The sequence below is a fragment of the Euprymna scolopes genome, chromosome 10 (assembly GCF_053919585.1).
Source record: "Euprymna scolopes isolate OS-2025 chromosome 10, ASM5391958v1, whole genome shotgun sequence".
Classification (NCBI taxonomy): Eukaryota; Metazoa; Mollusca; class Cephalopoda; order Sepiida; family Sepiolidae; genus Euprymna; species Euprymna scolopes.
This window is the reverse complement of record NC_136491.1, coordinates 95,904,763-95,929,762: the sequence shown is the minus strand read 5'-3', so window position 1 is coordinate 95,929,762 and position 25,000 is coordinate 95,904,763. Positions and strand designations below refer to the sequence as shown.

At 35.7% G+C, this 25,000-nt stretch overlaps 1 protein-coding gene and 62 non-coding genes across 67 annotated transcripts in view; all 63 read left to right on the top strand.

The window, feature by feature from the left end:
• Positions 1 to 25,000, top strand: part of LOC145286152 (uncharacterized) — a 484,368-nt gene that overhangs the window by 228,211 nt on the left and 231,157 nt on the right. The window lies entirely within an intron of this gene.
• Trnap-agg (transfer RNA proline (anticodon AGG)) lies at positions 279 to 350 on the top strand. Its single transcript has one exon. It is a non-coding gene; the product is annotated as a tRNA-Pro (tRNA).
• Trnap-agg (transfer RNA proline (anticodon AGG)) lies at positions 504 to 575 on the top strand. The gene has a single exon. It is a non-coding gene; the product is annotated as a tRNA-Pro (tRNA).
• On the top strand, positions 953 to 1,024 carry Trnap-agg (transfer RNA proline (anticodon AGG)). Its single transcript has one exon. It is a non-coding gene; the product is annotated as a tRNA-Pro (tRNA).
• On the top strand, positions 1,403 to 1,474 carry Trnap-agg (transfer RNA proline (anticodon AGG)). Its single transcript has one exon. It is a non-coding gene; the product is annotated as a tRNA-Pro (tRNA).
• On the top strand, positions 1,628 to 1,699 carry Trnap-agg (transfer RNA proline (anticodon AGG)). The gene has a single exon. It is a non-coding gene; the product is annotated as a tRNA-Pro (tRNA).
• Positions 1,852 to 1,923, top strand: Trnap-agg (transfer RNA proline (anticodon AGG)). The gene has a single exon. It is a non-coding gene; the product is annotated as a tRNA-Pro (tRNA).
• On the top strand, positions 2,076 to 2,147 carry Trnar-acg (transfer RNA arginine (anticodon ACG)). Its single transcript has one exon. It is a non-coding gene; the product is annotated as a tRNA-Arg (tRNA).
• Positions 2,750 to 2,821, top strand: Trnap-agg (transfer RNA proline (anticodon AGG)). The gene has a single exon. It is a non-coding gene; the product is annotated as a tRNA-Pro (tRNA).
• Trnap-agg (transfer RNA proline (anticodon AGG)) lies at positions 2,975 to 3,046 on the top strand. The gene has a single exon. It is a non-coding gene; the product is annotated as a tRNA-Pro (tRNA).
• Trnap-agg (transfer RNA proline (anticodon AGG)) lies at positions 3,425 to 3,496 on the top strand. The gene has a single exon. It is a non-coding gene; the product is annotated as a tRNA-Pro (tRNA).
• Trnap-agg (transfer RNA proline (anticodon AGG)) lies at positions 3,650 to 3,721 on the top strand. The gene has a single exon. It is a non-coding gene; the product is annotated as a tRNA-Pro (tRNA).
• Positions 4,100 to 4,171, top strand: Trnap-agg (transfer RNA proline (anticodon AGG)). Its single transcript has one exon. It is a non-coding gene; the product is annotated as a tRNA-Pro (tRNA).
• Trnap-agg (transfer RNA proline (anticodon AGG)) lies at positions 4,550 to 4,621 on the top strand. Its single transcript has one exon. It is a non-coding gene; the product is annotated as a tRNA-Pro (tRNA).
• Trnap-agg (transfer RNA proline (anticodon AGG)) lies at positions 4,775 to 4,846 on the top strand. Its single transcript has one exon. It is a non-coding gene; the product is annotated as a tRNA-Pro (tRNA).
• Positions 4,999 to 5,070, top strand: Trnap-agg (transfer RNA proline (anticodon AGG)). The gene has a single exon. It is a non-coding gene; the product is annotated as a tRNA-Pro (tRNA).
• Trnar-acg (transfer RNA arginine (anticodon ACG)) lies at positions 5,224 to 5,295 on the top strand. Its single transcript has one exon. It is a non-coding gene; the product is annotated as a tRNA-Arg (tRNA).
• Trnap-agg (transfer RNA proline (anticodon AGG)) lies at positions 5,449 to 5,520 on the top strand. The gene has a single exon. It is a non-coding gene; the product is annotated as a tRNA-Pro (tRNA).
• Positions 5,898 to 5,969, top strand: Trnap-agg (transfer RNA proline (anticodon AGG)). Its single transcript has one exon. It is a non-coding gene; the product is annotated as a tRNA-Pro (tRNA).
• On the top strand, positions 6,574 to 6,645 carry Trnap-agg (transfer RNA proline (anticodon AGG)). The gene has a single exon. It is a non-coding gene; the product is annotated as a tRNA-Pro (tRNA).
• Positions 6,799 to 6,870, top strand: Trnap-agg (transfer RNA proline (anticodon AGG)). The gene has a single exon. It is a non-coding gene; the product is annotated as a tRNA-Pro (tRNA).
• Trnar-acg (transfer RNA arginine (anticodon ACG)) lies at positions 7,023 to 7,094 on the top strand. Its single transcript has one exon. It is a non-coding gene; the product is annotated as a tRNA-Arg (tRNA).
• Positions 7,248 to 7,319, top strand: Trnap-agg (transfer RNA proline (anticodon AGG)). The gene has a single exon. It is a non-coding gene; the product is annotated as a tRNA-Pro (tRNA).
• On the top strand, positions 7,473 to 7,544 carry Trnap-agg (transfer RNA proline (anticodon AGG)). The gene has a single exon. It is a non-coding gene; the product is annotated as a tRNA-Pro (tRNA).
• On the top strand, positions 7,698 to 7,769 carry Trnap-agg (transfer RNA proline (anticodon AGG)). Its single transcript has one exon. It is a non-coding gene; the product is annotated as a tRNA-Pro (tRNA).
• Positions 7,923 to 7,994, top strand: Trnap-agg (transfer RNA proline (anticodon AGG)). Its single transcript has one exon. It is a non-coding gene; the product is annotated as a tRNA-Pro (tRNA).
• On the top strand, positions 8,148 to 8,219 carry Trnap-agg (transfer RNA proline (anticodon AGG)). Its single transcript has one exon. It is a non-coding gene; the product is annotated as a tRNA-Pro (tRNA).
• Trnap-agg (transfer RNA proline (anticodon AGG)) lies at positions 8,823 to 8,894 on the top strand. Its single transcript has one exon. It is a non-coding gene; the product is annotated as a tRNA-Pro (tRNA).
• Trnap-agg (transfer RNA proline (anticodon AGG)) lies at positions 9,048 to 9,119 on the top strand. The gene has a single exon. It is a non-coding gene; the product is annotated as a tRNA-Pro (tRNA).
• Positions 9,498 to 9,569, top strand: Trnap-agg (transfer RNA proline (anticodon AGG)). The gene has a single exon. It is a non-coding gene; the product is annotated as a tRNA-Pro (tRNA).
• Trnap-agg (transfer RNA proline (anticodon AGG)) lies at positions 9,949 to 10,020 on the top strand. The gene has a single exon. It is a non-coding gene; the product is annotated as a tRNA-Pro (tRNA).
• Trnap-agg (transfer RNA proline (anticodon AGG)) lies at positions 10,174 to 10,245 on the top strand. Its single transcript has one exon. It is a non-coding gene; the product is annotated as a tRNA-Pro (tRNA).
• On the top strand, positions 10,399 to 10,470 carry Trnap-agg (transfer RNA proline (anticodon AGG)). The gene has a single exon. It is a non-coding gene; the product is annotated as a tRNA-Pro (tRNA).
• Trnap-agg (transfer RNA proline (anticodon AGG)) lies at positions 10,849 to 10,920 on the top strand. Its single transcript has one exon. It is a non-coding gene; the product is annotated as a tRNA-Pro (tRNA).
• On the top strand, positions 11,299 to 11,370 carry Trnap-agg (transfer RNA proline (anticodon AGG)). The gene has a single exon. It is a non-coding gene; the product is annotated as a tRNA-Pro (tRNA).
• Positions 11,524 to 11,595, top strand: Trnap-agg (transfer RNA proline (anticodon AGG)). Its single transcript has one exon. It is a non-coding gene; the product is annotated as a tRNA-Pro (tRNA).
• On the top strand, positions 11,748 to 11,819 carry Trnap-agg (transfer RNA proline (anticodon AGG)). The gene has a single exon. It is a non-coding gene; the product is annotated as a tRNA-Pro (tRNA).
• On the top strand, positions 11,973 to 12,044 carry Trnap-agg (transfer RNA proline (anticodon AGG)). The gene has a single exon. It is a non-coding gene; the product is annotated as a tRNA-Pro (tRNA).
• On the top strand, positions 12,198 to 12,269 carry Trnap-agg (transfer RNA proline (anticodon AGG)). The gene has a single exon. It is a non-coding gene; the product is annotated as a tRNA-Pro (tRNA).
• Trnap-agg (transfer RNA proline (anticodon AGG)) lies at positions 12,423 to 12,494 on the top strand. The gene has a single exon. It is a non-coding gene; the product is annotated as a tRNA-Pro (tRNA).
• On the top strand, positions 13,320 to 13,391 carry Trnap-agg (transfer RNA proline (anticodon AGG)). The gene has a single exon. It is a non-coding gene; the product is annotated as a tRNA-Pro (tRNA).
• Positions 13,545 to 13,616, top strand: Trnap-agg (transfer RNA proline (anticodon AGG)). Its single transcript has one exon. It is a non-coding gene; the product is annotated as a tRNA-Pro (tRNA).
• On the top strand, positions 13,770 to 13,841 carry Trnap-agg (transfer RNA proline (anticodon AGG)). Its single transcript has one exon. It is a non-coding gene; the product is annotated as a tRNA-Pro (tRNA).
• Trnap-agg (transfer RNA proline (anticodon AGG)) lies at positions 14,220 to 14,291 on the top strand. Its single transcript has one exon. It is a non-coding gene; the product is annotated as a tRNA-Pro (tRNA).
• On the top strand, positions 14,670 to 14,741 carry Trnap-agg (transfer RNA proline (anticodon AGG)). The gene has a single exon. It is a non-coding gene; the product is annotated as a tRNA-Pro (tRNA).
• Trnap-agg (transfer RNA proline (anticodon AGG)) lies at positions 14,895 to 14,966 on the top strand. Its single transcript has one exon. It is a non-coding gene; the product is annotated as a tRNA-Pro (tRNA).
• On the top strand, positions 15,119 to 15,190 carry Trnap-agg (transfer RNA proline (anticodon AGG)). Its single transcript has one exon. It is a non-coding gene; the product is annotated as a tRNA-Pro (tRNA).
• Positions 15,344 to 15,415, top strand: Trnap-agg (transfer RNA proline (anticodon AGG)). Its single transcript has one exon. It is a non-coding gene; the product is annotated as a tRNA-Pro (tRNA).
• Positions 15,569 to 15,640, top strand: Trnap-agg (transfer RNA proline (anticodon AGG)). The gene has a single exon. It is a non-coding gene; the product is annotated as a tRNA-Pro (tRNA).
• On the top strand, positions 15,794 to 15,865 carry Trnap-agg (transfer RNA proline (anticodon AGG)). The gene has a single exon. It is a non-coding gene; the product is annotated as a tRNA-Pro (tRNA).
• Trnap-agg (transfer RNA proline (anticodon AGG)) lies at positions 16,018 to 16,089 on the top strand. The gene has a single exon. It is a non-coding gene; the product is annotated as a tRNA-Pro (tRNA).
• Trnap-agg (transfer RNA proline (anticodon AGG)) lies at positions 16,916 to 16,987 on the top strand. Its single transcript has one exon. It is a non-coding gene; the product is annotated as a tRNA-Pro (tRNA).
• Positions 17,140 to 17,211, top strand: Trnap-agg (transfer RNA proline (anticodon AGG)). Its single transcript has one exon. It is a non-coding gene; the product is annotated as a tRNA-Pro (tRNA).
• Trnap-agg (transfer RNA proline (anticodon AGG)) lies at positions 18,264 to 18,335 on the top strand. The gene has a single exon. It is a non-coding gene; the product is annotated as a tRNA-Pro (tRNA).
• Positions 18,714 to 18,785, top strand: Trnap-agg (transfer RNA proline (anticodon AGG)). Its single transcript has one exon. It is a non-coding gene; the product is annotated as a tRNA-Pro (tRNA).
• Trnap-agg (transfer RNA proline (anticodon AGG)) lies at positions 19,388 to 19,459 on the top strand. Its single transcript has one exon. It is a non-coding gene; the product is annotated as a tRNA-Pro (tRNA).
• Trnap-agg (transfer RNA proline (anticodon AGG)) lies at positions 19,613 to 19,684 on the top strand. Its single transcript has one exon. It is a non-coding gene; the product is annotated as a tRNA-Pro (tRNA).
• Positions 19,838 to 19,909, top strand: Trnap-agg (transfer RNA proline (anticodon AGG)). The gene has a single exon. It is a non-coding gene; the product is annotated as a tRNA-Pro (tRNA).
• On the top strand, positions 20,062 to 20,133 carry Trnap-agg (transfer RNA proline (anticodon AGG)). Its single transcript has one exon. It is a non-coding gene; the product is annotated as a tRNA-Pro (tRNA).
• Trnap-agg (transfer RNA proline (anticodon AGG)) lies at positions 23,212 to 23,283 on the top strand. The gene has a single exon. It is a non-coding gene; the product is annotated as a tRNA-Pro (tRNA).
• On the top strand, positions 23,437 to 23,508 carry Trnap-agg (transfer RNA proline (anticodon AGG)). The gene has a single exon. It is a non-coding gene; the product is annotated as a tRNA-Pro (tRNA).
• Positions 24,112 to 24,183, top strand: Trnap-agg (transfer RNA proline (anticodon AGG)). The gene has a single exon. It is a non-coding gene; the product is annotated as a tRNA-Pro (tRNA).
• On the top strand, positions 24,337 to 24,408 carry Trnap-agg (transfer RNA proline (anticodon AGG)). Its single transcript has one exon. It is a non-coding gene; the product is annotated as a tRNA-Pro (tRNA).

The following is a 25,000-nucleotide window of genomic DNA, read 5'->3' as shown; positions in this document are numbered from 1 at the left end:
ACTTAATTTATGTAGCTTAAATTGTCAAATAAACACGGGCTGTTTAAAGAAGTGGCTGGTTGGTCTAGGGGTATTATTTTCGCTTACGGTGCGAGAGGTCCCAGGTTCAAATCCCGGAGGAGCCCGACCGTCTTTTAAGTAAAATTTCCAATGATTATGATTTAATAAAATTGTAGATAAACATGAATATTATTGAATTTTTTCTGGAAAGTGTGATGAGTAATGACTTAATTTATGTAGCTTAAACTGTCAAACAAACACGGGCAGTTGAAAGAAGTGGCTCGTTGGTCTAGGGGTATGATTTTCGCTTAGGGTGCGAGAGGTCCCGGGTTCAAATCCCGAACGAGCCCGACCGTCTTTTAAGTAAAATTTCCAATGATTATGATTTAATAAAATTGTAGATAAACATGAATATTATTGAATTTTTTCTTGAAAGTCTGATAAGTAATGACTTAATTTATGTAGCTTAAACTGTCAAAGAAACACGGACAGTTTAAAGAAGTGGCTCGTTGGTCTAGGGGTATGATTTTCGCTTAGGGTTCGGGAGGTCCCGGGTTCAAATCCCGGACGAGCCCGACCGTCTTTTAAGTAAAATTTCCAATGATTATGATTTTATCAAATTGTAGATAAACATGAATATTATTGAATTTTTCTTGAAAGTGTGATGAGTAATGACTTAATTTATGTAGCTTAAACTGTCAAATAAACACGGGCAGTTTAAAGAAGTGGCTCGTTGGTCTAGGGGTATGATTTTCGCTTAGGGTGCGAGAGGTCCCGCTTTCAAATCCCAGACAAGCCCGACAGTCTTTTAAGTAAAATTTCCAATGATTATGATTTAATAAAATTGTAAATAAACATGAATATTATTGAATTTTTTCTTGAAAGTATGATTAATACTGACTTAATTTATGTAGCTTAAACAGTCAAATAAAGATGGGCAGTTTAAAGAAGTGGCTCGTTGGTCTAGGGGTATGATTTTCGCTTAGGGTGCGAGAGGTCCCGGGTTCAAATCCCGGACGAGCCCGACCGTCTTTTAAGTAAAATTTCCAATGATTATGATTTCATAAAATTGTAGATAAACATGAATATTATTGAATTTTTTCTTGAAAGAGTGATGAATAATGACTTACTTTATGTAGCTTAAACTGTCAAATAAACACGAGCAGTTTAAAGAAGTGGCTCGTTTGTCTAGGGGTATGATTTTCGCTTAGGGTACGAGAGGTCCCGGGTTCAAATCCCGGACGAGCCCGACCGTCTTTTAAGTAAAATTTCCAATGATTATGATTTAATAAAATTGTAGATAAACATGAATATTATTGAAATTTTTCTGGAAAGTGTGATGAATAATGACTTAATTTATGTAGCTTAAACTGTCAAATAAACACGAGCAGTTTAAAGAAGTGGCTCGTTGGTCTAGGGGTATAATTTTCGCTTAGGGTGCGAGAGGTCCCGGGTTCAAATCCCGGACGAGCCCGACCGTCTTTTAAGTAAAATTTCCAATAATTATGATTTTATAAAATTGGAGAAAAACATGAATATTATTGAATTTTTTCTTGAAAGTGTGATGAATAATGACTTACTTTATGTAGCTTAAACTGTCAAATAAAGATGGGCAGTTTAAAGAAGTGGCTCGTTGGTCTAGGGGTATGATTTTCGCTTAGGGTGCGAGAGGTCCCGGGTTCTAATCCCGGACGAGCCCGACCGTCTTTTAAGTAAAATTTCCAATGAATATGATTTTATAAAATTGTAGATAAACATGAATATTATTGAATTTTTCTGGAAAGTGTGATGAATAATGACTTAATTTATGTAGCTTAAACTGTCAAATAAACACGAGCAGTTGAAAGAAGTGGCTCGTTGGTCTAGGGGTATGATTTTCGCTTAGGGTGCGAGAGGTCCCGGGTCCAAATCCCGGACGAGCCCCACCGTCTTTTAAGTAAAATTTCCAATGATTATGATTTAATAAAATTGTAGATAAACATGAATATTATTGAATTTTTTCTTGAAAGTGTGATGAATAATGACTTAATTTATGTAGCTTAAACTGTAAATAAACACGGGCTGTTTAAAGAAGTGGCTCGTTGGTCTAGGGGTATGATTTTCGCTTACGATGCGAGAGGTCCCAGGTTCAAATCCCGGAGGAGCCCGACCGTCTTTTAAGTAAAATTTCCAATGATTGTGATTTAATAAAATTGTAGATAAACATGAATATTATTGAATTTTTTCTGGAAAGTGTGATGAGTAATGACTTAATTTATGTAGCTTAAACTGTCAAACAAACACGGGCAGTTGAAAGAAGTGGCTCGTTATTCTAGGGGTATGATTTTCGCTTAGGGTGCGAGAGGTCCCGGGTTCAAATCCCGAACGAGCCCGACCGTCTTTTAAGTAAAATTTCCAATGATTATGATTTAATAAAATTGTAGATAAACATGAATATTATTGAATTTTTTCTTGAAAGTGTGATAAGTAATGACTTAATTTATGTAGCTTAAACTGTCAAAGAAACACGGACAGTTTAAAGAAGTGGCTCGTTGGTCTAGGGGTATGATTTTCGCTTAGGGTTCTGGAGGTCCCGGGTTCAAATCCCGGACGAGCCCGACCGTCTTTTAAGTAAAATTTCCAATGATTATGATTTTATAAAATTGTAGATAAACATGAATATTATTGAATTTTTCTTGAAAGTGTGATGAGTAATGACTTAATTTATGTAGCTTAAACTGTCAAATAAACACTGGGAGTTTAAAGAAGTGGCTCGTTGGTCTAGGGGTATGATTTTCGCTTAGGGTGCGAGAGGTCCCGGGTTCAAATCCCGGACGAGCCCGACAGTCTTTTAAGTAAAATTTCCAATGATTATGATTTAATAAAATTGTAGATAAACATGAATATTATTGAATTTTTTCTTGAAAGTATGATTAATACTGACTTAATTTATGTAGCTTAAACAGTCAAATAAAGATGGGCAGTTTAAAGAAGTGGCTCGTTGGTCTAGGGGTGTGATTTTCGCTTAGGGTGCGAGAGGTCCCGGGTTCAAATCCCGGACGAGCCCGACCGTCTTTTAAGTAAAATTTCCACTGATTATGATTTCATAAAATTGTAGATAAACATGAATATTATTGAATTTTTTCTTGAAAGTGTGATGAATAATGACTTACTTTATGTAGCATAAACTGTCAAATAAACACGAGCAGTTTAAAGAAGTGGCTCGTTTGTCTAGGGGTATGATTTTCGCTTAGGGTACGAGAGGTCCCGGGTTCAAATCCCGGACGAGCCCGACCGTCTTTTAAGTAAAATTTCCAATGATTATGATTTAATAAAATTGTAGATAAACATGAATATTATTGAATTTTTTCTTGAAAGTGTGATGAATAATGACTTAATTTATGTAGCTTAAACTGTCAAATAAACACGAGCAGTTTAAAGAAGTGGCTCGTTGGTCTAGGGGTATAATTTTCGCTTAGGGTGCGAGAGGTCCCGGGTTCAAATCCCGGACGAGCCCGACCGTCTTTTAAGTAAAATTTCCAGTAATTATGATTTTATAAAATTGTAGATAAACATGAATATTATTGAATTTTTTCTTGAAAGTGTGATAAGTAATGACTTAATTTATGTAGCTTAAACTGTCAAAGAAACACGGACAGTTTAAAGAAGTGGCTCGTTGGTCTAGGGGTATGATTTTCGCTTAGGGTTCGGGAGGTCCCGGGTTCAAATCCCGGACGAGCCCGACCGTCTTTTAAGTAAAATTTCCAATGATTATGATTTTATCAAATTGTAGATAAACATGAATATTATTGAATTTTTTCTTGAAAGTGTGATGAATAATGACTTAATTTATGTAGCTTAAACTGTCAAATAAACACGAGCAGTTTAAAGAAGTGGCTCGTTGGTCTAGGGGTATAATTTTCGCTTAGGGTGCGAGAGGTCCCGCTTTCAAATCCCGGACGAGCCCGACAGTCTTTTAAGTAAAATTTCCAATGATTATGATTTAATAAAATTGTAAATAAACATGAATATTATTGAATTTTTTCTTGAAAGTATGATTAATACTGACTTAATTTATGTAGCTTAAACAGTCAAATAAAGATGGGCAGTTTAAAGAAGTGGCTCGTTGGTCTAGGGGTATGATTTTCGCTTAGGATGCGAGAGGTCCCGGGTTCAAATCCCGGACGAGCCCGACCGTCTTTTAAGTAAAATTTCCAATGATTATGATTTCATAAAATTGTAGATAAACATGAATATTATTGAATTTTTTCTTGAAAGTGTGATGAATAATGACTTACTTTATGTAGCTTAAACTGTCAAATAAACACGAGCAGTTTAAAGAAGTGGCTCGTTTGTCTAGGGGTATGATTTTCGCTTAGGGTACGAGAGGTCCCGGGTTCAAATCCCGGACAAGCCCGACCGTCTTTTAAGTAAAATTTCCAATGATTATGATTTAATAAAATTGTAGATAAACATGAATATTATTGAAATTTTTCTTGAAAGTGTGATGAATAATGACTTAATTTATGTAGCTTAAACTGTCAAATAAACACGAGCAGTTTAAAGAAGTGGCTCGTTGGTCTAGGGGTATAATTTTCGCTTAGGGTGCGAGAGGTCCCGGGTTCAAATCCCGGACGAGCCCGACCGTCTTTTAAGTAAAATTTCCAATAATTATGATTTTATAAAATTGGAGATAAACATGAATATTATTGAATTTTTTCTTGAAAGTGTGATGAATAATGACTTACTTTATGTAGCTTAAACTGTCAAATAAAGATGGGCAGTTTAAAGAAGTGGCTCGTTGGTCTAGGGGTATGATTTTCGCTTAGGGTGCGAGAGGTCCCGGGTTCAAATCCCGGACGAGCCCGACCGTCTTTTAAGTAAAATTTCCAATGATTATGATTTTATAAAATTGTAGATAAACATGAATATTATTGAATTTTTCTGGAAAGTGTGATGAATAATGACTTAATTTATGTAGCTTAAACTGTCAAATAAACACAAGCAGTTTAAAGAAGTGGCTCGTTGGTCTAGGGGTATGATTTTCGCTTAGGGTGCGAGAGGTCCCGGGTTCAAATCCCGGACGAGCCCGACCGTCTTTTAAGTAAAATTTCCAATGATTATGATTTAATAAAATTGTAGATAAACATGAATATTATTGAATTTTTTCTTGAAAGTGTGATGAATAATGACTTAATTTATGTAGCTTAAACTGTCAAATAAACACGGGCTGTTTAAAGAAGTGGCTCGTTGGTCTAGGGGTATGATTTTCGCTTACGATGCGAGAGGTCCCAGGTTCAAATCCCGGAGGAGCCCGACCGTCTTTTAAGTAAAATTTCCAATGATTGTGATTTAATAAAATTGTAGATAAACATGAATATTATTGAATTTTTTCTGGAAAGTGTGATGAGTAATGACTTTATTTATGTAGCTTAAACTGTCAAACAAACACGGGCAGTTGAAAGAAGTGGCTCGTTAGTCTAGGGGTATGATTTTCGCTTAGGGTGCGAGAGGTCCCGGGTTCAAATCCCGAACGAGCCCGACCGTCTTTTAAGTAAAATTTCCAATGATTATGATTTAATAAAATTGTAGATAAACATGAATATTATTGAATTTTTTCTTGAAAGTGTGATAAGTAATGACTTAATTTATGTAGCTTAAACTGTCAAAGAAACACGGACAGTTTAAAGAAGTGGCTCGTTGGTCTAGGGGTATGATTTTCGCTTAGGGTTCTGGAGGTCCCGGGTTCAAATCCCGGACGAGCCCGACCGTCTTTTAAGTAAAATTTCCAATGATTATGATTTTATAAAATTGTAGATAAACATGAATATTATTGAATTTTTCTTGAAAGTGTGATGAGTAATGACTTAATTTATGTAGCTTAAACTGTCAAATAAACACTGGCAGTTTAAAGAAGTGGCTCGTTGGTCTAGGGGTATGATTTTCGCTTAGGGTGCGAGAGGTCCCGGGTTCAAATCCCGGACGAGCCCGACAGTCTTTTAAGTAAAATTTCCAATGATTATGATTTAATAAAATTGTAGATAAACATGAATATTATTGAATTTTTTTCTTGAAAGTATGATTAATACTGACTTAATTTATGTAGCTTAAACAGTCAAATAAAGATGGGCAGTTTAAAGAAGTGGCTCGTTGGTCTAGGGGTGTGATTTTCGCTTAGGGTGCGAGAGGTCCCGGGTTCAAATCCCGCACGAGCCCGACCGTCTTTTAAGTAAAATTTCCACTGATTATGATTTCATAAAATTGTAGATAAACATGAATATTATTGAATTTTTTCTTGAAAGTGTGATGAATAATGACTTACTTTATGTAGCATAAACTGTCAAATAAACACGAGCAGTTTAAAGAAGTGGCTCGTTTGTCTAGGGGTATGATTTTCGCTTAGGGTACGAGAGGTCCCGGGTTCAAATCCCGGACGAGCCCAACCGTCTTTTAAGTAAAATTTCCAATGATTATGATTTAATAAAATTGTAGATAAACATGAATATTATTGAATTTTTTCTTGAAAGTGTGATGAATAATGACTTAATTTATGTAGCTTAAACTGTCAAATAAACACGAGCAGTTTAAAGAAGTGGCTCGTTGGTCTAGGGGTATAATTTTCGCTTAGGGTGCGAGAGGTCCCGGGTTCAAATCCCGGACGAGCCCCACCGTCTTTTAAGTAAAATTTCCAATAATTATGATTTTATAAAATTGTAGATAAACATGAATATTATTGAATTTTTTCTTGAAAGTGTGATGAATAATGACTTACTTTATGTAGCTTAAACTGTCAAATAAAGACGGGCAGTTTAAAGAAGTGGCTCGTTGGTCTAGGGGTATGATTTTCGCTTAGGGTGCGAGAGGTCCCGGGTTCAAATCCCGGACGAGCCCGACCGTCTTTTAAGTAAAATTTCCAATGATTATGATTTTATAAAATTGTAGATAAACATGAATATTATTGAATTTTTCTGGAAAGTGTGATGAATAATGACTTAATTTATGTAGCTTAAACTGTCAAATAAACACTGGCTGTTTAAAGAACTGGCTCGTTGGTCTAGGGGTATGATTTTCGCTTACGGTGCGAGAGGTCCCAGGTTCAAATCCCGGACGAGCCCCACCGTCTTTTAAGTAAAATTTCCAATGATTATGATTTAATAAAATTGTAGATAAACATGAATATGATTGAATTTTTTCTGGAAAGTGTGATGAGTAATGACTTAATTTATGTAGCTTAAACTGTCAAACAAACACGGGCAGTTGAAAGAAGTGGCTCGTTGGTCTAGGGGTATGATTTTCGCTTAGGGTGCGAGAGGTCCCGGGTTCAAATCCCGAACGAGCCCGACCGTCTTTTAAGTAAAATTTCCAATGATTATGATTTAATAAAATTGTAGATAAACATGAATATTATTGAATTTTTTCTTGAAAGTGTGATAAGTAATGACTTAATTTATGTAGCTTAAACTGTCAAAGAAACACGGGCAGTTTAAAGAAGTGGCTCGTTGGTCTAGGGGTATGATTTTCGCTTAGGGTTCGGGAGGTCCCGGGTTCAAATCCCGGACGAGCCCGACCGTCTTTTAAGTAAAATTTCCAATGATTATGATTTAATAAAATTGGAGATAAACATGAATATTATTGAATTTTTTCTTGAAAGTGTGATGAGTAATGACTTAATTTATGTAGCTTAAACTGTCAAATAAACACGAGCAGTTTAAAGAAGTGGCTCGTTGGTCTAGGGGTATGATGTTTGCTTAGGGTGCGAGAGGTCCCGGGTTCAAATCCCGGACGAGCCCGACCGTCTTTTAAGTAAAATTTCCAATGATTATGATTTAATAAAATTGTAGATAAACATGAATATTATTGAATTTTTTCTTGAAAGTGTGATGAATAATGACTTAATTTATGTAGCTTAAAGAGTCAAATAAACACGAGCAGTTTAAAGAAGTGGCTCGTTGGTCTAGGGGTATGATTTTCGCTTAGGGTACGAGACGTCCCGGGTTCAAATCCCGGACGAGCCCGACCGTCTTTTAAGTAAAATTTCCAATGATTATGATTTAATAAAATTGTAGATAAACATGAATATTATTGAATTTTTTCTTAAAAGTGTGATGAGTAATGACTTAATTTATGTAGCTTAAACTGTCAAATAAACACGAGCAGTTTAAAGAAGTGGCTCGTTGGTCTAGGGGTATGATTTTCGCTTAGGGTGCGAGAGGTCCCGGGTTCAAATCCCGGACGAGCCCGACCGTCTTTTAAGTAAAATTTCCAATGATTATGATTTAATAAAATTGTAGATAAACATGAATATTATTGAATTTTTTCTTGAAAGTGTGATGAGTAATGACTTAATTTATGTAGCTTAAACTGTCAAATAAACACGAGCAGTTTAAAGAAGTGGCGCGTTGGTCTAGGGGTATGAATTTTGCTTAGGGTGCGAGAGGTCCCAGGTTCAAATCCCGGAGGAGCCCGACCGTCTTTTAAGTAAAATTTCCAATGATTATGATTTAATAAAACTGTAGATAAACATGAATATTATTGAATTTTTTGTTGAAAGTGTCATGAATAATGACTTAATGTATGTAGCTTAAACTGTCAAATAAACACGGGCAGTTTAAAGAAGTGGCTCGTTGGTCTAGGGGTATGATTTTCGCTTAGAGTGCGAGAGGTCCCGGGTTCAAATCCGTGACGAGCCCGACCGTCTTTTAAGTAAAATTTCCAATGATTATGATTTAATAAAATTGTAGATAAACATGAATATTATTGAATTTTTTCTTGAAAGTGTGATGACTAATTACTTAATTTATGTAGCTTAAACTGTCAAATAAACACGAGCAGTTTAAAGAAGTGGATCGTTGGTCTAGGGGTATGATTTTCGCTTAGGGTGCGAGAGGTCCCGGGTTCAAATCCCGGACGAGCCCGACCGTCTTTTAAGTAAAATTTCGAATGATTATGATTTAATAAAATTGTAGATAAACATGAATATTATTGAATTTTTTCTTGAAAGTGTGATGAATAATGACTTAATTTATGTAGCTTAAACTGTCAAACAAAGATGGCCAGTTTAAAGAAGTGGCTCGTTGGTCTAGGGGTATGATTTTCGCTTAGGGTGCGCGAGGTCCCGGGTTCAAATCCCGGACGAGCCCCACCGTCTTTTAAGTAAAATTTCCAATGATTATGATTTAATAAAATTGTAGATAAACATGAATATTATTGAATTTTTTCTTGAAAGTATGATGAATAATGACTTAATTTATGTAGCTTAATCTGTCAAATAAAGATGGGCAGTTTAAAGAAGTGGCTCGTTGGTCTAGGGTTATGCTTTTCGCTTAGGGTGCGAGAGGTCCCGGGCTCAAATCCCGGACGAGCCCGACCGTCTTTTAAGTAAAATTTCCAATGATTATGATTTAATAAAATTGTAGATAAACATGAATATTATTGAATTTTTTCTTGAAAGTGTGATGAGTAATGACTTAATTTATGTAGCTTAAACTGTCAAACAAACACTAGCAGTTTAAAGAAGTGGCTCGTTGGTCTAGGGGTATGATTTTCGCTTAGGGTGCGAGAGGTCCCGGGTTCAAATCCCGGACGAGCCCGACCGTCTTTTAAGTAAAATTTCCAATGATTATGATTTAATAAAATTGTAGATAAACGTGAATATTATTGAATTTTTTCTTGAAAGTGTGATGAGTAATGACTTAATTTATGTAGCTTAAACTGTCAAATAAACACGAGCAGTTTAAAGAAGTGGCTCGTTTGTCTAGGGGTATGATTTTTCGCTTAGGGTGCGAGAGGTCCCGGGTTCAAATCCCGGATGAGCCCGACCGTCTTTTAAGTAAAATTTCCAATGATTATGATTTAATAAAATTGTAGATAAACATGAATATTATTGAATTTTTTCTTGAAAGTGTGATGAATAATGACTTAATTTATGTAGCTTAAACTGTCAAACAAAGATGGGCAGTTTAAAGAAGTGGCTCGTTGGTCTAGGGGTATGATTTTCGCTTAGGGTGCGCGAGGTCCCGGGTTCAAATCCCGGACGAGCCCGACCGTCTTTTAAGTAAAATTTCCAATGATTATGATTTAATAAAATTGTAGATAAACATGAATATTATTGAATTTTTTCTTGAAAGTGTGATGAGTAATGACTTAATTTATGTAGCTTAAACTGTCAAATAAACACGAGCAGTTTAAAGAAGTGGCTCGTTGGTCTAGGGGTATGATTTTCGCTTAGGGTGCGAGAGGTCCCGGGTTCAAATCCCGGACGAGCCCGACCGTCTTTTAAGTAAAATTTCCAATGATTATGATTTAATAAAATTGTAGATAAACGTGAATATTATTGAATTTTTTCTTGAAAGTGTGATGAGTAATGACTTAATTTATGTAGCTTAAACTGTCAAATAAACACGAGCAGTTTAAAGAAGTGGCTCGTTGGACTAGGGGTATGATTTTCGCTTAGGGTGCGAGAGGTCCCGGGTTCAAATCCCGGATGAGCCCGACCGTCTTTTAAGTAAAATTTCCAATGATTATGATTTTATAAAATTGTAGATAAACATGAATATTATTGAATTTTTTCTTGAAAGTGTGATGAATAATTACTTACTTTATGTAGCTTAAACTGTCAAATAAACACGAGCAGTTTAAAGAAGTGGCTCGTTGGTCTAGGGGTATGATTTTCGCTTAGGGTGCGAGAGGTCCCGGGTTAAAATCCGTGATGAGCCCGACCGTCTTTTAAGTAAAATTTCCAATGATTATGATTTAATAAAATTGTAGATAAACATGAATATTATTGAATTTTTTTTTGAAAGTGTGATGAATAATGACTTAATGTATGTAGCTTAAACTGTCAAATAAAGATGGGCAGTTTAAAGAAGTGGCTCGTTGGTCTAGGGGTATAATTTTCGCTTAGGGTGCGAGAGGTCCCGGGTTCAAATCCCGGACGAGCCCGACCGTCTTTTAAGTAAAATTTCCAATGATTATGATTTTATAAAATTGTAGATAAACATGAATATTATTGAATTTTTTCTTGAAAGTGTGATGAGTAATGACTTAATTTATGTAGCTTAAACTGTCAAATAAACACGAGCAGTTTAAAGAAGTGGCTCGTTGGTCTAGGGGTATGATTTTCGCTTAGGGTGCGAGAGGTCCCGTGTTCAAATCCCAGACGAGCCCGACCGTCTTTTAAGTAAAATTTCCAATAATTATGATTTTATAAAATTGTAGATAAACATGAATATTATTGAATTTTTTCTTGAAAGTGTGATGAATAATGACTTACTTTATGTAGCTTAAACTGTCAAATAAACACGAGCAGTTTAAAGAAGGGGCTCGTTGGTCTAGGGGTATGCTTTTCGCTTAGGGTGCGAGAGGTCCCGGGTTCAAATCCCGGACGAGCCCGACAGTCTTTTAAGTAAAATTTCCAATGATTATGATTTAATAAAATTGTAGATAAACGTGAATATTATTGAATTTTTTCTTGAAAGTATGATGAGTAATGACTTAATTTATGTAGCTTAAACTGTCAAATAAACACGAGCAGTTTAAAGAAGTGGCTCGTTGGTCTAGGGGTATGATTTTCGCTTAGGGTGCGAGAGGTCCCGGGTTCAAATCCCGGACGAGCCCGACCGTCTTTTAAGTAAAATTTCCAAAAATTATGATTTAATAAAATTGTAGATAAACATGAATATTATTGAATTTTTTCTTGAAAGTGTGATGAATAATGACTTATTTATGTAGCTTAAACTGTCAAATAAACACGAGCAGTTTAAAGAAGTGGCTCGTTGGTCTAGGGGTATGATTTTCGCTTAGGGTCCGAGAGGTCCCGGGTTCAAATCCCGGACGAGCCCGACCGTCTTTTAAGTAAAATTTCCAATGATTATGATTTAATAAAATTGTAGATAAACATGAATATTATTGAATTTTTTCTTGAAAGTGTGATGAATAATGACTTAATTTATGTAGCTTAAACTGTCAAATAAACACGAGCAGTTTAAAGAAGTTGCTCGTTGGTCTAGGGGTATGATTTTCGCTTAGGGTGCGAGAGGTCCCGGGTTCAAATCCCGGACGAGCCCGACCGTCTTTTAAGTAAAATTTCCAAAAATTATGATTTTATAAAATTGGAGATAAACATGAATATTATTGAATTGTTTCTTGAAAGTGTGATGAATAATGACTTACTTTATGTAGCTTAAACTGTCAAATAAAGATGGGCAGTTTAAAGAAGTGGCTCGTTGGTCTAGGGGTATGATTTTCGCTTAGGGTGCGAGAGGTCCCGGGTTCAAATCCCGGACGAGCCCGACCGTCTTTTAAGTAAAATTTCCAATGATTATGATTTTATTAAATTGTAGATAAACATGAATATTATTGAATTTTTTCTTGAAAGTGTGATGAGTAATGACTTAATTTATGTAGCTTAAACTGTCAAACAAACACGAGCAGTTTAAAGAAGTGGCTCGTTGGTCTAGGGGTATGATTTTCGCTTAGGGTGCGAGAGGTCCCGGGTTCAAATCCCGGACTAGCCCGACCGTCTTTTAAGTAAAATTTCCAATGATTATGATTTAATAAAATTGTAGATAAACATGAATATTATTGAATTTTTTTAGATAGTGTGATGAATAATGACTTAATTTATGTAGCTTAAACTGTCAAATAAACACGAGCAGTTTAAAGAAGTGGCTGGTTGGTCTAGGCGTATGATTTTCGCTTAGGGTGCGAGAGGTCCCGGGTTCAGATCCCGCACGAGCCCGACCGTCTTTTAAGTAAAATTTCCAATGATTATGATTTAATAAAATTGTAGATAAACATGAATATTATTGAATTTTTTCTTGAAAGTGTGATGAATAATGACTTAATTTATGTAGCTTAAACTGTCAAATAAGCACGAGCAGTTTAAAGAAGTGGCACGTTGGTCTAGGGGTGTGATTTTCGCTTAGGGTGCGAGAGGTCCCGGGTTCAAATCCCGCACGAGCCCGACCGTCTTTTAAGTAAAATTTCCAATGATTATGATTTAATAAAATTGTAGATAAACATGAATATTATTGAATTGTTTCTTGAAAGTGTGATGAATAATGACTTAATTTACGTAGCTTAAACTGTCAAATAAACACGAGCAGTTTAAGGAAGTGGCTCGTTGGTCTAGGGGTAATTTTCGCTTAGGGTGCGAGAGGTCCCGGGTTCAAATCCCGGATGAGCCCGACCGTCTTTTAAGTAAAATTTCCAATGATTATGATTTAATAAAATTGTAGATAAACATGAATATTATTGAATTTTTTCTTGAAAGTGTGATGAATAATGACTTAATTTATGTAGCTTAAACTGTCAAACAAAGATGGGCAGTTTAAAGAAGTGGCTCGTTGGTCTAGGGGTATGATTTTCGCTTAGGGTGCGCGAGGTCCCGGGTTCAAATCCCGGACGAGCCCGACCGTCTTTTAAGTAAAATTTCCAATGATTATGATTTAATAAAATTGTAGATAAACATGAATATTATTGAATTTTTTCTTGAAAGTGTGATGAGTAATGACTTAATTTATGTAGCTTAAACTGTCAAATAAACACGAGCAGTTTAAAGAAGTGGCTCGTTGGTCTAGGGGTATGATTTTCGCTTAGGGTGCGAGAGGTCCCGGGTTCAAATCCCGGACGAGCCCGACCGTCTTTTAAGTAAAATTTCCAATGATTATGATTTAATAAAATTGTAGATAAACGTGAATATTATTGAATTTTTTCTTGAAAGTGTGATGAGTAATGACTTAATTTATGTAGCTTAAACTGTCAAATAAACACGAGCAGTTTAAAGAAGTGGCTCGTTGGTCTAGGGGTATGATTTTCGCTTAGGGTGCGAGAGGTCCCGGGTTCAAATCCCGGATGAGCCCGACCGTCTTTTAAGTAAAATTTCCAATGATTATGATCTTATAAAATTGTAGATAAACATGAATATTATTGAATTTTTTCTTGAAAGTGTGATGAATAATTACTTACTTTATGTAGCTTAAACTGTCAAATAAACACGAGCAGTTTAAAGAAGTGGCTCGTTGGTCAAGGGGTATGATTTTCGCTTAGGGTGCGAGAGGTCCCGGGTTAAAATCCGTGATGAGCCCGACCGTCTTTTAAGTAAAATTTCCAATGATTATGATTTAATAAAATTGTAGATAAACATGAATATTATTGAATTTTTTTTTGAAAGTGTGATGAATAATGACTTAATGTATGTAGCTTAAACTGTCAAATAAAGATGGGCAGTTTAAAGAAGTGGCTCGTTGGTCTAGGGGTATAATTTTCGCTTAGGGTGCGAGAGGTCCCGGGTTCAAATCCCGGACGAGCCCGACCGTCTTTTAAGTAAAATTTCCAATGATTATGATTTTATAAAATTGTAGATAAACATGAATATTATTGAATTTTTTCTTGAAAGTGTGATGAGTAATGACTTAATTTATGTAGCTTAAACTGTCAAATAAACACGAGCAGTTTAAAGAAGTGGCTCGTTGGTCTAGGGGTATGATTTTCGCTTAGGGTGCGAGAGGTCCCGTGTTCAAATCCCAGACGAGCCCGACCGTCTTTTAAGTAAAATTTCCAATAATTATGATTTTATAAAATTGTAGATAAACATGAATATTATTGAATTTTTTCTTGAAAGTGTGATGAATAATGACTTACTTTATGTAGCTTAAACTGTCAAATAAACACGAGCAGTTTAAAGAAGGGGCTCGTTGGTCTAGGGGTATGCTTTTCGCTTAGGGTGCGAGAGGTCCCGGGTTCAAATCCCGGACGAGCCCGACAGTCTTTTAAGTAAAATTTCCAATGATTATGATTTAATAAAATTGTAGATAAACGTGAATATTATTGAATTTTTTCTTGAAAGTATGATGAGTAATGACTTAATTTATGTAGCTTAAACTGTCAAATAAACACGAGCAGTTTAAAGAAGTGGCTCGTTGGTCTAGGGGTATGATTTTCGCTTAGGGTGCGAGAGGTCCCGGGTTCAAATCCCGGACGAGCCCGACCGTCTTTTAAGTAAAATTTCCAAAAATTATGATTTCATAAAATTGTAGATAAACATGAATATTATTGAATTTTTTCTTGAAAGTGTGATGAATAATGACTTATTTATGTAGCTTAAACTGTCAAATAAACACGAGCAGTTTAAAGAAGTGGCTCGTTGGTCTAGGGGTATGATTTTCGCTTAGGGTCCGAGAGGTCCCGGGTTCAAATCCCGGACGAGCCCGACCGTGTTTTAAGTAAAATTTCCAATGATTATGATTTAATAAAATTGTAGATAAACATGAATATTATTGAATTTTTTCTTGAAAGTGTGATGAATAATGACTTAATTTATGTAGCTTAAACTGTCAAATAAACACGAGCAGTTTAAAGAAGTTGCTCGTTGGTCTAGGGGTATGATTTTCGCTTAGGGTGCGAGAGGTCCCGGGTTCAAATCCCGGACGAGCCCGACCGTCTTTTAAGTAAAATTTCCAAAAATTATGATTTTATAAAATTGGAGATAAACATGAATATTATTGAATTGTTTCTTGAAAGTGTGATGAATAATGACTTACTTTATGTAGCTTAAACTGTCAAATAAAGATGGGCAGTTTAAAGAAGTGGCTCGTTGGTCTAGGGGTATGATTTTCGCTTAGGGTGCGAGAGGTCCCGGGTTCAAATCCCGGACGAGCCCGACCGTCTTTTAAGTAAAATTTCCAATGATTATGATTTTATTAAATTGTAGATAAACATGAATATTATTGAATTTTTTCTTGAAAGTGTGATGAGTAATGACTTAATTTATGTAGCTTAAACTGTCAAACAAACACGAGCAGTTTAAAGAAGTGGCTCGTTGGTCTAGGGGTATGATTTTCGCTTAGGGTGCGAGAGGTCCCGGGTTCAAATCCCGGACTAGCCCGACCGTCTTTTAAGTAAAATTTCCAATGATTATGATTTAATAAAATTGTAGATAAACATGAATATTATTGAATTTTTTTAGATAGTGTGATGAGTAATGACTTAATTTTTGTAGCTTAAAGTGTCAAATAAACACGAGCCGTTTAAAGAAGTGGCTCGTTGGTCTAGGGGTATGATTTTCGCTTAGGGTGCGAGAGGTCCCGGGTTCAAATCCCGCACGAGCCCGACCGTCTTTTAAGTAAAATTTCCAATGATTATGATTTAATAAAATTGTAGATAAACATGAATATTATGGAATTGTTTCTTGAAAGTGTGATGAATAATGACTTAATTTATGTAGCTTAAACTGTCAAATAAACACGAGCAGTTTAAAGAAGTGGCTGGTTGGTCTAGGCGTATGATTTTCGCTTAGGGTGCGAGAGGTCCCGGGTTCAGATCCCGCACGAGCCCGACCGTCTTTTAAGTAAAATTTCCAATGATTATGATTTAATAAAATTGTAGATAAACATGAATATTATTGAATTTTTTCTTGAAAGTGTGATGAATAATGACTTAATTTATGTAGCTTAAACTGTCAAATAAGCACGAGCAGTTTAAAGAAGTGGCACGTTGGTCTAGGGGTGTGATTTTCGCTTAGGGTGCGAGAGGTCCCGGGTTCAAATCCCGCACGAGCCCGACCGTCTTTTAAGTAAAATTTCCAATGATTATGATTTAATAAAATTGTAGATAAACATGAATATTATTGAATTGTTTCTTGAAAGTGTGATGAATAATGACTTAATTTACGTAGCTTAAACTGTCAAATAAACACGAGCAGTTTAAAGAAGTGGCTCGTTGGTCTAGGGGTAATTTTCGCTTAGGGTGCGAGAGGTCCCGGGTTCAAATCCCGGACGAGCCCGACCGTCTTTTAAGTAAAATTTCCAATGATTATGATTTTATAAAATTGTAGATAAACATGAATATTATTGAATTTTTTCTTGAAAGTGTGATGAGTAATGACTTAATTTATGTAGCTTAAACTGTCAAATAAACACGAGCAGTTTAAAGAAGTGGCTCGTTGGTCTAGGGGTATGATTTTCGCTTAGGGTGCGAGAGGTCCCGGGTTCAAATCCCGGACTAGCCCGACCGTCTTTTAAGTAAAATTTCCAATGATTATGATTTCATAAAATTGTAGATAAGCATGAATATTATTGAATTTTTTTAGAAAGTGTGATGAGTAATGACTTAATTTTTGTAGCTTAAAGTGTCAAATAAACACGAGCAGTTTAAAGAAGTGGCTCGTTGGTCTAGGGGTATGATTTTCGCTTAGGGTGCGAGAGGTCCCGGGTTCAAATCCCGCACGAGCCCGACCGTCTTTTAAGTAAAATTTCCAATGATTATGATTTAATAAAATTGTAGATAAACATGAATATTATTGAATTGTTTCTTGAAAGTGTGATGAATAATGACTTAATTTATGTAGCTTAAACTGTCAAATAAGCACGAGCAGTATAAAGAAGTGGCACGTTGGTCTAGGGGTATGATTTTCGCTTAGGGTACGAGAGGTCCCGGGTTCAAATCCCGCACGAGCCCGACCGTCTTTTAAGTAAAATTTCCAATGATTATGATTTAATAAAATTGTAGATAAACATGAATATTATTGAATATTTCTTGAAAGTGTGATGAGTAATGACTTAATTTATGTAGCTTAAACTGTCAAATAAACATGGGCAGTTTGAAGAAGTGGCCCGTTGGTCTAGGGGTATGATTTTCGCTTAGGGTGCGCGAGGTCCCGGGTTCAAATCCCGCACGAGCCCTACCGTCTTTTAAGTAAAATTTCCAATGATTATGATTTAATAAAATTGTAGATAAACATGAATATTATTGAATTTTTTCTTGAAAGTGTGATGAGTAATGACTTAATTTATGTAGCTTAAACTGTCATATAAACACGAGCAGTTTAAAGAAGTGGCTCGTTGGTCTAGGGGTATGATTTTCGCTTAGGGTACGAGAGGTCCCGGGTTCAAATCCCGCACGAGAGCGACCGTCTTTTAAGTAAAATTTCCAATGATTATGATTTAATAAAATTGTAGATAAACATGAATATTATTGAATTTTTTCTTGAAAGTGTGATGAATAATGACTTAATTTATGTAGCTTAAACTGTCAAATAAGCACGAGCAGTTTAAAGAAGTGGCACGTTGGTCTAGGGGTATGATTTTCGCTTAGGGTGCGAGAGGTCCCGGGTTCAAATCCCGCACGAGCCCGACCGTCTTTTAAGTAAAATTTCCAATGATTATGATTTAATAAAATTGTAGATAAACATGAATATTATTGAATTTTTTCTTGAAAGTGTGATGAATAATGACTTAATTTATGTAGCATACACTGTCAAATAAACACGAGCAGTTTAGAGAAGTGGCTCGTTGGTCTAGGGGTATGATTTTCGCTTAGGGTGCGCGAGGTCCCGGGTTCAAATCCCGCACGAGCCCGACCGTCTTTTAAGTAAAATTTCCAATAATAATGATTTTATAAAATTGTAGATAAACATGAATATTATTGAATTTTTTCTTGAAAGTGTGATGAATAATGACTTAATTTATGTAGCTTAAAGTGTCAAATAAACACGAGCAGTTTAAAGAAGTGGCACGTTGGTCTAGGTGTACAATTTTCGCTAAGGGTTCGAGAGTTCCCCGGTTCACATCCCGGACAAGCCCGACCGTCTTTTAAGTAAAATTTCCAATGATTAGTATTTAATAAAATTGTAGATAAACATGAATATTATTGAATTTTTTCTTGAAAGTGTGATGAGTAATGACTTAATTTATGTAGCTTAAACTGTCAAATAAACACGAGCAGTTTTAAGAAGTGGCTCGTTGGTCTAGGGGTATGATTTTCGCTTAGGGTGCGAGAGGTCCCGTGTTCAAATCCCGGACGAGCCCGACCGTCTTTTAAGTAAAATTTCCAATGATTATGATTTAATAAAATTGTAGATAAACATGAATATTATTGAATTTTTTCTTGAAAGTATGATGAATAATGACTTAATTTATGTAGATAAACTGTCAAATAAACATGGGCAGTTTGAAGAAGTGGCCCGTTGGTCTAGGGGTATGATTTTCGCTTAGGGTGCGCGAGGTCCCGGGTTCAAATCCCGCACGAGCCCGACCGTCTTTTAAGTAAAATTTCCAATAATTATGATTTAATAAAATTGTAGATAAACATGAATATTATTGAATTTTTTCTTGAAAGTGTGATGAGTAATGACTTAATTTATGTAGCTTAAACTGTCATATAAACACGAGCAGTTTAAAGAAGTGGCTCGTTGGTCTAGGGGTATGATTTTCGCTTAGGGTGCGAGAGGTCCCGGGTTCAAATCCCGCACGCGAGCGACCGTCTTTTAAGTAAAATTTCCAATGATTATGATTTAATAAAATTGTAGATAAACATGAATATTATTGAATTTTTTCTTGAAAGTGTGATGAATAATGACTTAATTTATGTAGCTTAAACTGTCAAATAAGCACGAGCAGTTTAAAGAAGTGGCACGTTGGTCTAGGGGTATGATATTCGCTTAGGGTGCGAGAGGTCCCGGGTTCAAATCCCGCACGAGCCCGACCGTCTTTTAAGTAAAATTTCCAATGATTATGATTTAATAAAATTGTAGATAAACATGAATATTATTGAATTTTTTCTTGAAAGTGTGATGAGTAATGACTTAATTTATGTAGCTTAAACTGTCAAATAAACATAGGCAGTTTAAAGAAGTGGCTCGCTGGTCTAGGGGTATGATTTTCGCTTAGGGTGCGAGAGGTCCCGGGTTCAAATCCCGGACGAGCCCGACCGTCTTTTAAGTAAAATTTCCAATGATTATGATTTAATAAAATTGTAGATAAACATGAATATTATTGAATTTTTTCTTGAAAGTGTGATGAGTAATGACTTAATTTATGTAGCTTAAACTGTCAAATAAACACGAGCAGTCTTAAGAAGTGGCTCGTTGGTCTAGGGGTATGATTTTCGCTTAGGGTGCGAGAGGTCCCCGGTTCAAATCCCGGACGAGCCCGACCGTCTTTTAAGTAAAATTTACAATGATTATGATTTAATAAAATTGTAGATAAACATGAATATTATTGAATTTTTTCTTGAAAGTGTGATGAGTAATGACTTAATTTATGTAGCTTAGCTGTCAAATAAACACGAGCAGTTTAAAGAAGTGGCTCGTTGGTCTAGGGGTATGATTTTCGCTTAGGGTGCGAGAGGTCCCGGGTTCAAATCCCGGACGAGCCCGACCGTCATTTAAGTAAAATTTCCAATGATTATGATTTAATAAAATTGTAGATAAACGTGAATATTATTGAATTTTTTCTTGAAAGTGTGATGAATAATGACTTAATTTATGTAGCTTAAACTGTCAACTAAACAAGAGCAGTTTAAAGAAGTGGCTCGTTGGTCTAGGGGTATGATTTTCGCTAAGGGTGTGAGAGGTCCCGGGTTCAAATCCCGCACGAGCCTGACCGTCTTTTAAGTAAAATATCCAATAATTATGATTTTATAAAATTGTAGATAAACATGAATATTATTGAATTTTTTCTTGACAGTGTGATGAATAATGACTTAATTTATGTAGCTTAAACTGTCAAATAAACACGAGCAGTTTAAAGAAGTGGCACGTTGGTCTAGGGGTATGATTTTCGCTTAGGGTACGAGAGGTCCCGGGTTCAAATCCCGGACGAGCCCGACCGTCTTTTAAGTAACATTTCCAATGATTATGATTTAATAAAATTGTAGATAAACATGAATATTATTGAATTTTTTCTTGAAAGTGTGATGAGTAATGACTTAATTTATGTAGCTTAAACTGTCAAATAAACACGAGCAGTTTAAAGAAGTGGCTCGTTGGTCTAGGGGTATGATTTTCGCTTAGGGTGCGAGAGTTCCCGGGTTCAAATCACGGACAAGCCCGACCGTCTTTTAAGTAAAATTTCCAATGATTATAATTTAATAAAATTGTAGATAAACGTGAATATTATTGAATTTTTTCTTGAAAGTGTGATGAATAATGACTTAATTTATGTAGCTTAAACTGTCAAAAAAACACGAGCTGTTTAAAGAAGTGGCACGTTGGTCGAGGGGTATGATTTTGGCTTAGGGTGCGAGAGGTCCCGGGTTCAAATCCCGGACGAGCCCGACCGTCTTTTAAGTAAAATTTCCAATGATTATGATTTAATAAAATTGTAGATAAACATGAATATTATTGAATTTTTTCTTGAAAGTGTGATGAATAATAACTTAATTTATGTAGCTTAAACTGTAAAATAAACACGAGCAGTTTAATGAAGTGGCTCGTTGGTCTAGGGGTATGATTTTGCGCTTAGGGTGGTAGAGGTCCCGGGTTAGATCCCGGACGAGCCCGACCGTCTTTAAAGTAAAATTTCGCAGTTATTGTGATTTAATAAAATTGTAGATAAACATGAATATCATTGAATTTTTTCTTGAAAGTGTGATGAATAATGACCTAATTTATGTAGCTTAAACTGTCAAATAAACACGAGCAGTTTAAAGAAGTGGAACGTTGGTCTAGATGTAAGATTTTCGCTTAGGGTGCGAGAGGTCGCGGGTTCAAATCCTGGACGATCCCGACCGTCTTTTAAGTAAAATTTCCAATTATTATGATTTAATAAAATTGTAGATAAACATGAATATTATTGAATTTTTTCTTGAAAGTGTGATGAGTAATGACTTAATTTATGTAGCTTAAACTGTCAACTAAACAAGAGCAGTTTAAAGAAGTGGCTCGTTGGTCTAGGGGTATGATTTTCGCTAAGGGTGTGAGAGGTCCCGGGTTCAACTCCCGCACGAGCCCAACCGTCTTTTAAGTAAAATTTCCAATAATTATGATTTTATAAAATTGTAGATAAACATGAATATTATTGAATTTTTTCTTGACAGTGTGATGAATAATGACTTAATTTATGTAGCTTAAACTGTCAAATAAACACGAGCAGTTTAAAGAAGTGGCACGGTGGTCTAGGGGTATGATTTTCGCTTAGGGTACGAGAGGTCCCGGGTTCAAATACCGGACGAGCCCGACCGTCTTTTAAGTAAAATGTCCAATGATTATGATTTAATAAAATTGTAGATAAACATGAATATTATTGAATTTTTTCTTGAAAGTGTGATGAGTAATGACTTAATTTATGTAGCTTAAACTGTCAAATAAACACGAGCAGTTTAAAGAAGTGGCTCGTTGGTCTAGGGGTATGATTTTCGCTTAGGGTGCGAGAGGTCCCGGGTTCAAATCACGGACAAGCCCGACCGTCTTTTAAGTAAAATTTCCAATGATTATAATTTAATAAAATTGTAGATAAACGTGAATATTATTGAATTTTTTCTTGAAAGTGTGATGAATAATGACTTAATTTATGTAGCTTAAACTGTCAAAAAAACACGAGCTGTTTAAAGAAGTGGCACGTTGGTCGAGGGGTATGATTTTGGCTTAGGGTGCGAGAGGTCCCGGGTTCAAATCCCGGACGAGCCCGACCGTCTTTTAAGTAAAATTTCCAATGATTATGATTTAATAAAATTGTAGATAAACATGAATATTATTGAATTTTTTCTTGAAAGTGTGATGAATAATAACTTAATTTATGTAGCTTAAACTGTCAAATAAACACGAGCAGTTTAAAGAAGTGGCTCGTTGGTCTAGGGGTATGATTTTCGCTTAGGGTGGTAGAGGTCCCGGGTTCAAATCCCGGACGAGCCCGACCGTCTTTAAAGTAAAAATTCGAAGTTATTGTGATTTAATAAAATTGTAGATAAACATGAATATCATTGAATTTTTTCTTGAAAGTGTGATGAATAATGACTTAATTTATGTAGCTTAAACTGTCAAATAAACACGAGCAGTTTAAAGAAGTGGAACGTTGGTCTAGGGGTAAGATTTTCGCTTAGGGTTCGAGAGGTCGCGGGTTCAAATCCTGGACGATCCCGACCGTCTTTTAAGTAAAATTTCCAATTATTATGATTTAATAAAATTGTAGATAAATCTGAATATTATTGAATTTTTTCTTGAAAGTGTGATGAGTAATGACTTAATTTATGTAGCTTAAACTGTCAAATAAACACGAGTAGTTTAAAGAAGTGTCTCGTTGGTCTAGGGGTATTATGTTCGCTTAGGGTGCGAGAGGTCCCGGTTTAAATCGGGACAAGCCCGACCGTCTTTTAAGTAAAATTTCCAATGATTATGATTTAATAAAATTGTAGATAAACATGAATATTATTGAATTTTTTCTTGAAAGTGTGATGAATAATGACTTACTTTATGTAGCTTAAACTGTAAAATAAACACGAGCAGTTTAAAGAAGTGGCTCGTTGGTCTAGGGGTATGATTTTCGCTTAGGGTGCGAGAGGTCCCGGGTTCAAATCCCGGACGAGCCCGACCGTCTTTTAAGTAAAATTTCCAAGTGATTATGATTTAATAAAATTGTAGATAAACATGAATATTATTGAATTTTTTCTTGAAAGTGTGATGAATAATGACTTAATTTATGTAGCTTAGCTGTCAAATAAACACGAGCAGTTTAAAGAAGTGGCTCGTTGGTCTAGGGGTATGATTTTCGCTTAGGGTGCGAGAGGTCCCGGGTTCAAATCCCGGATGAGCCCAACCGTCTTTTAAGTAAAATTTCCAATGATTATTATTTAATAAAATTGTAGATAAACGTGAATATTATTGAATTTTTTCTTGAAAGTGTGATGAATAATGACTTAATTTATGTAGCTTAAACTGTCAACTAAACGAGGGCAGTTTAAAGAAGTGGCTCTTTGGTCTAGGGGTATGATTTTAACTAAGGGTGTGAGAGGTCCCGGGTTCAAATCCCGCACGAGCCCGACCGTCTTTTAAGTACAATTTCCAATAATTATGATTTTATAAAATTGTAGATAAACATGAATATTATTGAATTTTTTCTTGAAAGTGTGATGAATAATAACTAAATTTATGTAGCTTAAACTGTCAAAAAAACACGAGCTGTTTAAAGAAGTGGCACGTTGGTCGAGGGGTATGATTTTGGCTTAGGGTGCGAGAGTTCCCGGGTTCAAATCCCGGACGAGCCCGACCGTCTTTTAAGTAAAATTTCTAATGATTATGATTTAATAAAATTGTAGATAAAAATGAATATTATTGAATTTTTTCTTGAAAGTGTGATGAATAATGACTTAATTTATGTAGCTTAAACGGTCAAATAAACACGGGCAGTTTAAAGAAGTGGCTCGTTGGTCTAGGGGTATGATTTTCGCTTAGGGTGCGAAAGGTCCCGGGGTCAAATCCCGGACGAGCCCGACAGGCTTTTAAGTAAAATTTCCAATGATTCTGATTTAATAAAATTGTAGATAAACATGAATATTATTGAATTTTTTCTTGAAAGTGTGATGAGTAATGACTTAATTTATGTAGCTTAAACTGTCAAATAAACACGAGCAGTTTAAAGAAGTGGCTCGTTGGTCTAGGGGTATGATTTTCGCTTAGGGTGCGGGAGGTCCCGGGTTCAAATCCCGGACGAGCCCGACCGTCTTTTAATCGTCTTAATGATTATGATTTAATAAAATTGTAGATAAACATGAATATTATTGAAATTTTTCTTGAAAGTGTGATGAATAATGACTTAATTTATGTAGCTTAAACTGTCAAATAAACACGAGCAGTTTAAAGAAGTGGCTCGTTGGTCTAGGGGTATGATTTTCGCTTAGGGTGCGAGAGGTCCCGTGTTCAAATCCCAGACGAGCCCAACCGTCTTTTAAGTAAAATTTCCAATGATTATGATTTAATAAAATTGTAGATAAACATGAATATTATTGAATTTTTTCTTGAAAGTGTGATGAATAATAACTTAATTTATGTAGCTTAAACTGTCAAATAAACACGAGCAGTTTAAAGAAGTGGCTCGTTGGTCTAGGGGTATGATTTTCGCTTAGGGTGGTAGAGGTCCCGGGTTCAAATCCCGGACGAGCCCGACCGTCTTTAAAGTAAAATTTCGAAGTTATTGTGATTTAATAAAATTGTAGATAAACATGAATATCATTGAATTTTTTCTTGAAAGTGTGATGAATAATGACTTAATTTATGTAGCTTAAACTGTCAAATAAACACGAGCAGTTT